Source organism: Nelumbo nucifera, chromosome 4, assembly GCF_055504915.1.
Source record: "Nelumbo nucifera cultivar China Antique chromosome 4, China Antique-T2T, whole genome shotgun sequence".
Lineage (NCBI taxonomy): Eukaryota > Viridiplantae > Streptophyta > Magnoliopsida > Proteales > Nelumbonaceae > Nelumbo > Nelumbo nucifera.
In genome coordinates, this window is record NC_142652.1 from 69,157,109 (window position 1) to 69,167,613 (window position 10,505).

Genomic DNA, 10,505 nt, shown 5'->3' on the forward strand with positions numbered 1-10,505 from the left:
GGAGTTTTCCATGCTGTATCTTTTGACAATTTTGTCAATGTAAGCAGCCTGGGATAATCCAATTATCCGCTTCGATCTATCTCTATAGAGTCGAAGACCCAGTATGTATGAAGCTTCTCCAAGATCTTTCATGGAGAACTGCTGTGATAGCCATACCGTGACCGAAGTCAACATTCCTACATCATTCCCAATGAGTAGGATATCGTCCACATACAAGACTAAAAAGGTGATCTTATCCCCACTGGATTTCCTGTAAACACAGGGCTCATCCGGATTCTGCTCAAAGTCAAACGTTTTGACTGCAGAATCAAAACGGATGTTCCAACTCCTAGAAGCCTGCTTAAGTCCATATATGGATCTATTAAGTTTACATACCATGTGTTCCTGACCAGCAGCAATGAAGCCTTGCGGCTGCTGCATGTAGATATCTTCACTAAGATCTCCATTCAGGAACGCTGTTTTGACATCCATTTGCCAAATCTCGTAATCATGGTACGCTGCTACAGCTAGCAGGATCCTAATGGATTTAAGCATGGCCACCGGTGAAAAGGTTTCCTCATAGTCGATGCCTTCTTTCTGAGTATACCCTTTCGCCACCAAACGAGCTTTAAAGGTCTCAATCCTGCCATCGGGGCCCTTCTTCCTCTTGTAGATCCATTTGCAACCAATTGCTTTTACCCCGGAGGGCGGATCCACTAGAGTCCAGACTCCATTGGTCTCCATTGAGTCCATCTCGGCTCTCATGGCCTCCACCCACTTCTGGGAGTCTATGTCTAACATAGCTTCCGCGTAAGACACGGGATCCTCTTCACTAGTCAAGGCTTCCACCAGGTAACTATCCTGGTCATAACCATATCGGACTGGTGGTCTGGATACCCGGGTGGACCTTCTAGGTTGGTCATTACCTGGAACTTGTGGGTCATCTCCCACTGCTCCTGAGCTCTCCTCATCAAGAACTATTTCCTGACGATGGGTGTCCAGGATGTAATCGGATTCTAAGAATCGGGCGTTTCGACTGCAGAACACTTTCTGCTCACTTGGGTCATAGAATAGATAACCCACGGAATCCTTTGGGTAGCCTATAAACAGGCAACGGCTGGTTTTAGATTCCAACTTGTCCGCACTTGTTCTTTTAACGTGTGCAGGACAACCCCAAATCTTCAAGTGTCTCACACTTGGCTTCCTTCCGGTCCAAAGCTCATATGGAGTTTTCGGAACTGATTTGGTTGGAACCCTATTCAGCACGTAGATAGCAGTCTCTAATGCGTATCCCCAAAAGGATGTGGGTAATTCTGAGCGTACGAGAAGTGACCGGACCATGTCTAATAAGGTCCTATTTCTCCTCTCTGAAACACCGTTGAGTTGAGGTGTAGCAGGAGGAGCTAGTTGTGACACTATCCCATTGGCCTTTAAGTAGTCCCTGAATTCGTCAGAGAGATACTCGCCACCTCGATCTGATCGAAGGGCCTTAATTTCTCTCCCTAACTGTTTCTCGACTTCCTGTCTGAACTCTTTGAACTTTTCAAATGATTCAGACTTATGTCTCATTAGGTACACGTAACCATATCGTGAAAAATCATCTGTAAAGGTGATGAAGTACACGTGTTGATTCCGTGTCCTAACACTCAGGGGACCACATACATCAGTATGTATTAGGTCAAGTGTGCCTGCACATCTTTCAGGCTTACCGTCAAATGGCCGCTTAGTCATCTTACCTTGGAGGCAAGGTTCACAAGTGGGAAGATTTTCTACGGTTAGAAAATCCAAAGGACCATCCTTTACCAGTCTTGTGATTCGGTCGACACCGATGTGGCCAAGTCGGTAATGCCAGAGGCACGTGAGATTTACTGTATCACGAGTCCTTTTCTTGGGATTTTCGACCGACGTAGTTTCGGTTAAGTTAGTTTCCAAAGAAGGATGCAGAACATAGAGACCGTTCTCTAGCTCCCCGCATGCGATGAATTTATTATTCCGTTTAACAGTAATCATATTACTAAAGTAAACAGTATATCCATCAGCACACAATTTTGAAACAGAAATTAAATTCCTTCTCAAGTTCTGTACATAAAGACAATCTTTAAGTACAAGGACTCCTTCTTTAAAAACTAATTCTACGGTTCCTATTGCCGCAGCTGCAACACTTGCAGTTGTTCCCAAGAACAGTGTCACTTCACCTTCACTCAGCCTTCTGCTAACTTTGAACCCCTGCAGTGAGTTACACGCATGAGTTGAAGCCCCGGAGTCAACACACCAGGACACAGAAGTAACTAACATATTAGTTTCTATGACACAAGTTTCGATATTACCTTTCTTAGATTCCAGGTAGGTAGGACAGTTCCTCTTCCAGTGGCCGGTCTGCTTGCAGAAGTGACAGACATCAGATGCCTTGTTCTTCTTCTGCTTCTTGGGTTTGGTAGTCTTCTTCTGGGGCTTCTTTGCCTTTCTCTTTCTCTTGCCCGATTTGTTAGCTTCAGCAAGCATAACCACAGGCTCATCCTTCCTGAGTAAATCCTCGGCCCTCTGCAACATATTGCTGAGTTCCTGGACGCTGACATTCAGCTTATTCATATTGTAGTTCATAGTGAACGCATTGAAGGAAGAGGGCAAAGAATTTAGGATGGCATCCACTTGCGTGCCAAGATCTAGCCCGGATCCAAGAGCTTCAAGTTCGTTGATGTATCCCATCATCCGAAGACAATGGTCATGAACTTTCTGCCCTTTGGTCATCTGCGCAGTCATTAACAATTTCAGGACCTTCGGTCGAGTAGAACGGTTCTGCTCCTCATACATTGTCCTTAGACTGTCCAATATGTCCTTGGCAAGTTCGATCTGATCGAACTGCCTCTGTATTGAGTTGTCTAATGAGGCAATGACAAACCAGCGGGCTAGGGAGTTCTTATCCTCCCAATCTTGGTAGTCCCTCCTACGGGCCTCAGAAGCCCTATCACCCGGACGTTCCGGGGCAGGATTTTTCACTACCTTGTCTAACTTTTCAGAAGTTAGGACCAGCATAAGATTTCTGTACCAGTCGGCATAGTTTGGGCCCTTAAGCTTGTTATCGTCTAGAAGCTTTGCAAATTGACCGTTTGCCATTTTTTGATAAAACAGCAAAATCATTAGTCCACAACCTTAGTTTGATTCATGTTTACCTACATAGATATGGCTTTTAATCTATGTTCCATTCCCATTTGTTCATCTCTGAGATTTCCCTCCTATCTCAGTGACGGAGACGACGAAATGTCTCTGGAAATGTGGGAAATCACATGGGGTGCGTGAAGCCAACTGTTTCAGCTGCATAACCCCACCACCTTTCTGTGACGGATCATATCCACTCATCAAATGAGTTTCCCTTTGGCCTCTGTCAGACAAGGTTCAGAGCCATTTTCAGGTAAACCCTTCTGTCAGTGAGTGCACACCCATCATATTCAGGTTACGCCAAGGTACCGTGAGAGAGTTCCCATTTTCTGGTGAAGCCCCTCCCACATCGGTCTATGACGCCCCTATCATCTTATGAAACACTCTAACAGATCCAACAGCAAATGGATAGCCCAATTTTATGGTGCGTTTCCTCATTACTGATGGACCCATCATTGTGCTAATGACGGAAGGCCTTTAGAGAGTCCATCATATGGATCTCCCTATCACTTGCATTCATATTTGCTGGAGGGAACAAAATCACGGCCTAGTTCTAATTTAGGTCAAACCAAAGTGGCTCCCACTGACTTTCATAAAGTCAGACTTCTGGTGGGCCTTAATCGGCTAGGGGTTCCGTACGCATCCCTTTTTCAGGGTTGTGGGGCCCACCAGGCAAAGAGGGGGGTCATCCAATGACCTTCAGGGACACCATGGCAATGATGTGCATTCAGCCATGGTGTGCGCAAGAGCCACTAACGAGTCATCACGGGCCAAGTACTTATGGCCCATGGTCGCAGCACATCAAACATCCAAACATCACATGTAAAGGAGGAATTGATCCAATCAATTAATTGCTGTAAAGCCCATTCAACGGCCCATTTAAAAACCAAGTCATTAACGATTAATGTCCACTAGGTGTATGGGCTGAATCGCAGATAGCAGTTCGGCCCATACAGCTTATCTCACAATAATGGGCTTTTGCCGTTTTAACCCTTTAAAACTGGGCTTTACAGGTGGGCCGAATTAATCCCTGTAATTGAACATCAGATTTGGAACAAAAGTGTGAGACAATTGGACTGAGAACAGCCCCTTTCGAAACCCAGATTCGGTCCAAACAGTTTTGGTCCAATCTAGTCCGAAATGGTCCAAAACTGATTTTCAATTCAAGAATTAATTATTGAATGATCTAAAATTAATAGTTTTGATTTTTAGCAAACACAAAACAATTATGGACTGTTCGCACCACCTGCAAAACAGAGGTTAATCACAAGGGTTGCAGTTTCATAAACTGCAAATCGCAGAAAACGATTTCTCCATCTGCAAATCTCCAGCGCCGCCATCTTCTTCCATCTTCTTTAATCAAGAAAAATAACAGAAATCCTATTTCCATTAATTACATTCTTGATCAAATCCTATACATTCAGTCTAAAAAATAAAAAAAATTATTTACAGACCGAATTGAATGAAATAAATAAATAGAAAAGAAAAAGGGTGCGCAGACCATCTACGCTAAAACTGCACTGCGATCTCCAGGTTTGAACAGTCCATTAAATCAAAATAAATAAAGAACATTTCCAAATAAATTTTGGATTTAATAGAAATTAATTTCAGATCAATCGCCCTTAACAAGAAACAGTTTCTTGAAAAAAAAGAAAACAATCTGCGCAAATCTTGAAAGAACACCTTCTATCCATCTGCGCAGGGTCAGATCTGATTTTCTTTTGGTTCAAGATTCGAACCTGTGGCTCTGATACCACTGAAAGAATGGTAGGATCCATCTAATGGACGCCATAAAGGTTGCGGAATGGGTGGGGCGAATTTCAAAAATTTCCTACCTTCTCCCAACTGGGAATCATATTCCCTGAATTTAGAATACAATATTCAAGGATCTACTTGAACCCTAATCAAACCAGATCTGTACCAAAAGATAAATGGGAGGATTATACCTGATCCGGAGAAGCAGTATCTCCCAAAGTTGGTGTTCACACCCAAAGAATGCTCCAAGATCTGTCCCTGCTGAAGATGACACAGCTGTGGATGGAACAGAACCAGCAGGGTGCGTCCTACACACTGGATCCTTCACAAGAATCCCCTGGATGTACTAAACACTGAATTCTTTCAGTCTTTCTTGCAAGACTGATGTCAAGAACTGGTTTCTTGACTTTCTTTTCTGCAAAGATCAAATCTTGCAACAATGCAGATGGCGGCGGCAGGAGGAGATTTCCAGAAACGAAAAGGCTGAACTGTTTTCTTTTCTGGAGAGAATGAGATCTAATCTCAATTCGCAGGAACCTTTCTTGCTTACCAGAACCTCTTGGATCGAAATCTGATTTCCCTCTCTTGGTTCATTCGAAAATCTCCTCTCTTTTCTTCTTGATTAAGAAATCTCCTAATTAGGAGTTATCCCAATCCAAATCAGTATTTGGATAGGGGATAATCTTAATCCCTTTCCCAGATAGAGTTAGCTTACTCCTGATCTTATCAGGGGGTTACCAGATTCAAATCTGATTTGAATTTGGTGTCTAAGAGTGGATAAGGCTAAGAGCCCAATCCTTTTTGCTAACTTCAATCTCAAATTCGCCCCATTGATGGGTGATCATATCAGCCCACTTCGAAATGGGCTTTTGGCCCATTAAGTATTCAGTGTTTAATTAGTTTCCAATCTGCTGCCTGGTTGGGCTTCTTTGTATGGCGTGGGACCCAAGCATTGATCTACACACCAGCCACATGGGTTCGGCCCAGCCTTTAATACAAGGCCCAGCCAAATTCACTGAAAATCTCAATGAACCCCTTGAGTCCATCGTATGAACCCTATGGGCCCAACACTTACATTAAGTGGTCCCTGGGCCAAGCCATCTTATAAAAACCCAGGGACTGTGGGCAGGTGCAAGATTAGCCCATCAGGTATTATCCTAAATGGTCTTACACTTAACCTCTCAGCCCTTAATGATCAAGCACTGCCCGACAAGAGAGGACCTCTCCCTCGGCTGCAAGGAACAGTGCCGCACTCTCCTCTCATATGGATCCCGGGAATTAAAACCATTTGCAAACATTTTGAAACCGTACATATATATGTAAATATATTAATTTTGCAAAAACAAAATTCCAACGATTGAAATCAACTGCCGGCAGTTTGGTTTCCATCAAAGAGAGTGCATTCCCGATCATTACCCTTTGTCCGACAAAGTGGCTGATTCTGTCACTATGACCACCCACTCAGATGAATTCTCAAACTGCCCCAACATACCCAGGTTTTGATCCCCACTAAGGATCTCACTGATTGGCATATCAAAGGCAGCCTGATCCAACACCTAGTGAAGTGTCATAATCGAGTCTAGGGGTCAGGTGTAACTTTCCAGTTTTGCCCATCTATCTCCAAGGTCCAGGGCAAGACTGGAAATCTGGTCCGGTTCAAGGATTCAAGTAATCCCATGCTGTATGTGCCTCGGGTCTTACCCTGATGGCTGAGACAGACCATCCCAACACTTGGTGGCACACCAGTATCAGCCTTGGCAGGATAAATCTCCCCAGACTTATCCAACGGCTGTGAACATTCAAAACTAACATGAGTCTCTACAAATGTCCTGTTTTATGGTTTTACACAGAATTAAACCAAACAACATGAATCAAACATGTACTTTATTTATTTCCACTAAATAACAAAAGTACATCAAAATGATTGAAGCTAAGGGCATACAAAACTGTCTAACATAGTTATCATTAACATTTTCTTATCTGTCATTTTGCAATAAATGAACCGGTTCACGCATGCGGCATGATAACTATGCATTTTAATGCCTTAAGGACATCATTTCAGGGGTATTTTCGGCCTTTGAATAGTCAAAGCATGTCATTTTCCCAATTAAATTCATTATTGTGACTTCTGAGGGTCTCTATACAAATTCTAGGGAAAACTGGGAAGTTTTTATGACTGAAATGCAGATTTTGGGAGGCTAGTGTGAAGTTCAGCTGAGAGAGGGGGTGTTTTTTGAAATAATGAAAGCAGGAGGGCACCTCCTAGCTGCTAAGCCCACTTTGGCGACCCTCCTACTGTATTAGCATGGTCCCCACGCCTTAGCAAACCCTAGGGAACCTTTTAACTCATTCTTTTCATTCTTAACAAACCCTAGCCACCCCTAACTGCTAAATCCTCACCTTCTATCCCTTCTAATCTCCACCATCCATTCTAGGGCACTCTCTTTTTAGCATTCTAACCCTAGGAGCCACCTAACTTCTACACTTCACCATTCAACCTTTAGCCACTAAATCTCAACCTTACATAATATTGGGTGCTTTCTCCTTTTCTTCTCAGCCTTGGGATCACCCTAGAACCATCATAACCCTTCATTCTAAACCCTAGGGCACCCATATTTTTGCTAAAACCTAACTGTCGCCCCCCTCTTTCTCTCTATTCCCAGTTGTGTCCACCCTTCTCTATAAAAAGGTCCCCAGGGGCCCTGTAGAAGGGGTTGGTCAATTCACCCAATTAGAAGGCTAAGGTTTCTTAAGGAGTTCAAGGGTTGTAAAAGGGGGGGACGCCCAGTTCTTGTCAGGAGGGGTTCTTGTAAGCTGTTTAACCAATCTGCAACTACCACCACTGGATCTGATGGACCACTATTTTATTTTCTTCATTTTATTTTCTGTTATTTTTATTTTTGCATTCTTTTAGATTTAATTCTTGTTTGTTTCTCTGTTTTGTAGATCTGATTTCGTTCGGTTCAAGGCTAAGTCCAGTTCTTGTCAGGAGAGGTTCCTGCAAGCTATCTGGCTGATCTGTAGCTATCGCCACTGGATCCGAATTCTGGATCAACTTTGTTTATTTCTTTTATTTCTTTTGTTGATTTCCGGACTTTGTTAAATTCTGAATTTTAGTTATTGTTTTGTTTAATTCTGAATCATTTAATTTCAGCAATAATAGATTTTATCTTCTTATTTTTTGCAATTCCCAATTGTATTCTCTTGTTTGGATCTAAGTACATATTAATTTTTCCCTAGCTTCCCTGTGGATACGACTCATTCTCATCCCTTTACCATGTTGGTAATTGTTTGAGAATTGGTAAAAATTATAAATGTTTAAACTGGTGTTCTGGGGTGTCTAACAACGTGCTTCTGAACACACCACATTTTTGGCACTGTTGCTGGGGAAGCAACGGAAAAAAAATTTTATTTGCTTTATTCGGATTTGTTTCATTATTTTTTTTTGTTTGATTACTTGATCCGTTATTTCATTTTAATTTTTCTTTCCCTTTGATTCTACCGAACAGAAGAGAGAAAGGTGGGGTATTGGAGCGTTGTGGCACTATGGAACGGAAGAGAAGAGAAGAGAAATTTGATTGTGTTTTAGGTGTAGTCATTCCATTTTACGTTTGATTTTTTTTTTTGTTTTTATTTTTGAACTCTTTTTTTTTTTAGTTGAATAGTGATTTTTTATTTTTTAATTATTTTTTTCTAGATCCAATTTATTTTTTAGTATTATTTTTTTTCTTCAGTTTTGTTTCTAGATCTATTTTTCTTTCTTTATTTTAATTTTCTTGTTTTAATTTCTATCTTATTAGGTTTGTGTTTTTCTTTTATTTAAAAAAACAGAAAAAAATTTTTTGTTTACTTTATTTTATTTTTTTATTGTCGCATAATTTTCTTTCGTTTATTTTATTTTCAGTTTATTTTTAGAATAGCAATTTCCTTATTAGAATTTATTTTGGTAGTAGTTAATTTCGTTTTTAGCATAATTATCTTTTTATTTTCTGTTTGTTATAATTAATGTTGTTTTATTTAATTTCCTTTTTTTAGTTATTTAATTGAATAATTAATCGTTAAATAGGAAATTGTTTAAATTTTTGAATTTGAGTTTAAATTTTGAATTTGAATTTAAATTTACATATTAATTCAAAATCTGAATTTGAATTTTCATTTCAAATTTTGAAATTTAAATTTAAATTTTTGAATTTGCATTCCATCGTTTAGGGTTTGTTATTCTAGAGCGTGCATCATATAGGTTTATTTAATTGCTGAAATTATTTTGTTAGTTGTGAATGTGTTAGGTCTCTTTTTATTTTAATTGCTTCTTGTGCTTAGTTTATTTTATTCTTTTATGTTCTTTTGCTGAATTGCATTTTAGAAATAATTGTTCATGCACTGTAGTTAGTTGCATTCATTTTGTTTGATTGTTTTTGTTTTGTTAATCCATTTAAGGGCACCCAACTTAAATAAGAAAAGGTGGGGATTTCATCACCCTTCCTTGGCCAAAAAATTACCACCCTTCATGTGCGGTTTACCCTAAACCATAATTTAAAATTTGGATAGCAAGATTGTTTAGGGAAGCCTCACACTTGGTTCAAAGGTGTGGTGAATTTTAGGAAAGCTTGTAATTACTTTCCATAACCAGCGGTTGGTGTCTAAGGAAAGAGGTTAAATAGCTACACCAAAACGGGTTGTGGTTACTTAATTAGGTCCTTGTGAGAGCAAGGGGAGCCTCCCACATCCCCACCTCTTACCTGGCTAACCAAAGGAAGTGGTGTAATTCCATGCCGACTGGTACAGAAATCTTATGCTGAAGTGGTGTAATTCCATGTGAACCTAAGAGGATTCAAATTTGCTTGCATTTTCTTAAAAATTTAAAAATTCAAATTTCAGGAATTTAAATTTCAAAATCTGAATTTGAATTTAAATTTCAAATTTCAAAAAAAAATAATAAAATTTTAAAAATTCAAATTTGAATTTAAATTTAAAAATCTAAATTTTAATTTAAATTTCGAATTTCAAAATCTAAATTTGAATTTAAATTTTAAACGTCAAATAAAAAAATTAAAAAAAGAAGAAAAAAATAAAAAAAAAATTTAAACTTCAAAATTGAGTTTAAATTGCAGAATTTAAATTTCAAAATTTAAATTTGAAAGTAAAATTCAAAATTTAATTTTCAAATTTCAAAGAAAAAGGGGGATTAAAACCAAATGAATTCAATGGCCAGAGTTTGTAGAATGAGAAACTACTTCCAACTTGAACCACAGATAGATTGGAACCATGTGTCTCGACAATTGGATAGAACTAATGAGATGGCCCATAGAATTAACCAAGTCCTTGCATATCGTCAACAAAGTGGCCCATACCCAACCTTGTTAACCTATCCATCATGTTCCATCTGTGCATATCCGGCCTATCATGTTAGCCAGTGCCCTGCGGTAGGCCCTTGTCAACCAGTTAGTCCAAACCAAGTACATGCGGCGAACAGATTTTTCCAACCCAATGCTAACCCACTCTTTATTCCATATAACCCTGGGTGGGAAAATCATCCTAACTTCACTTATAGGGCCCAAGCCCAAGAAACCCCCTACCAGATGTGCACACTCAACCAACTCAACCATGTCAAAGCT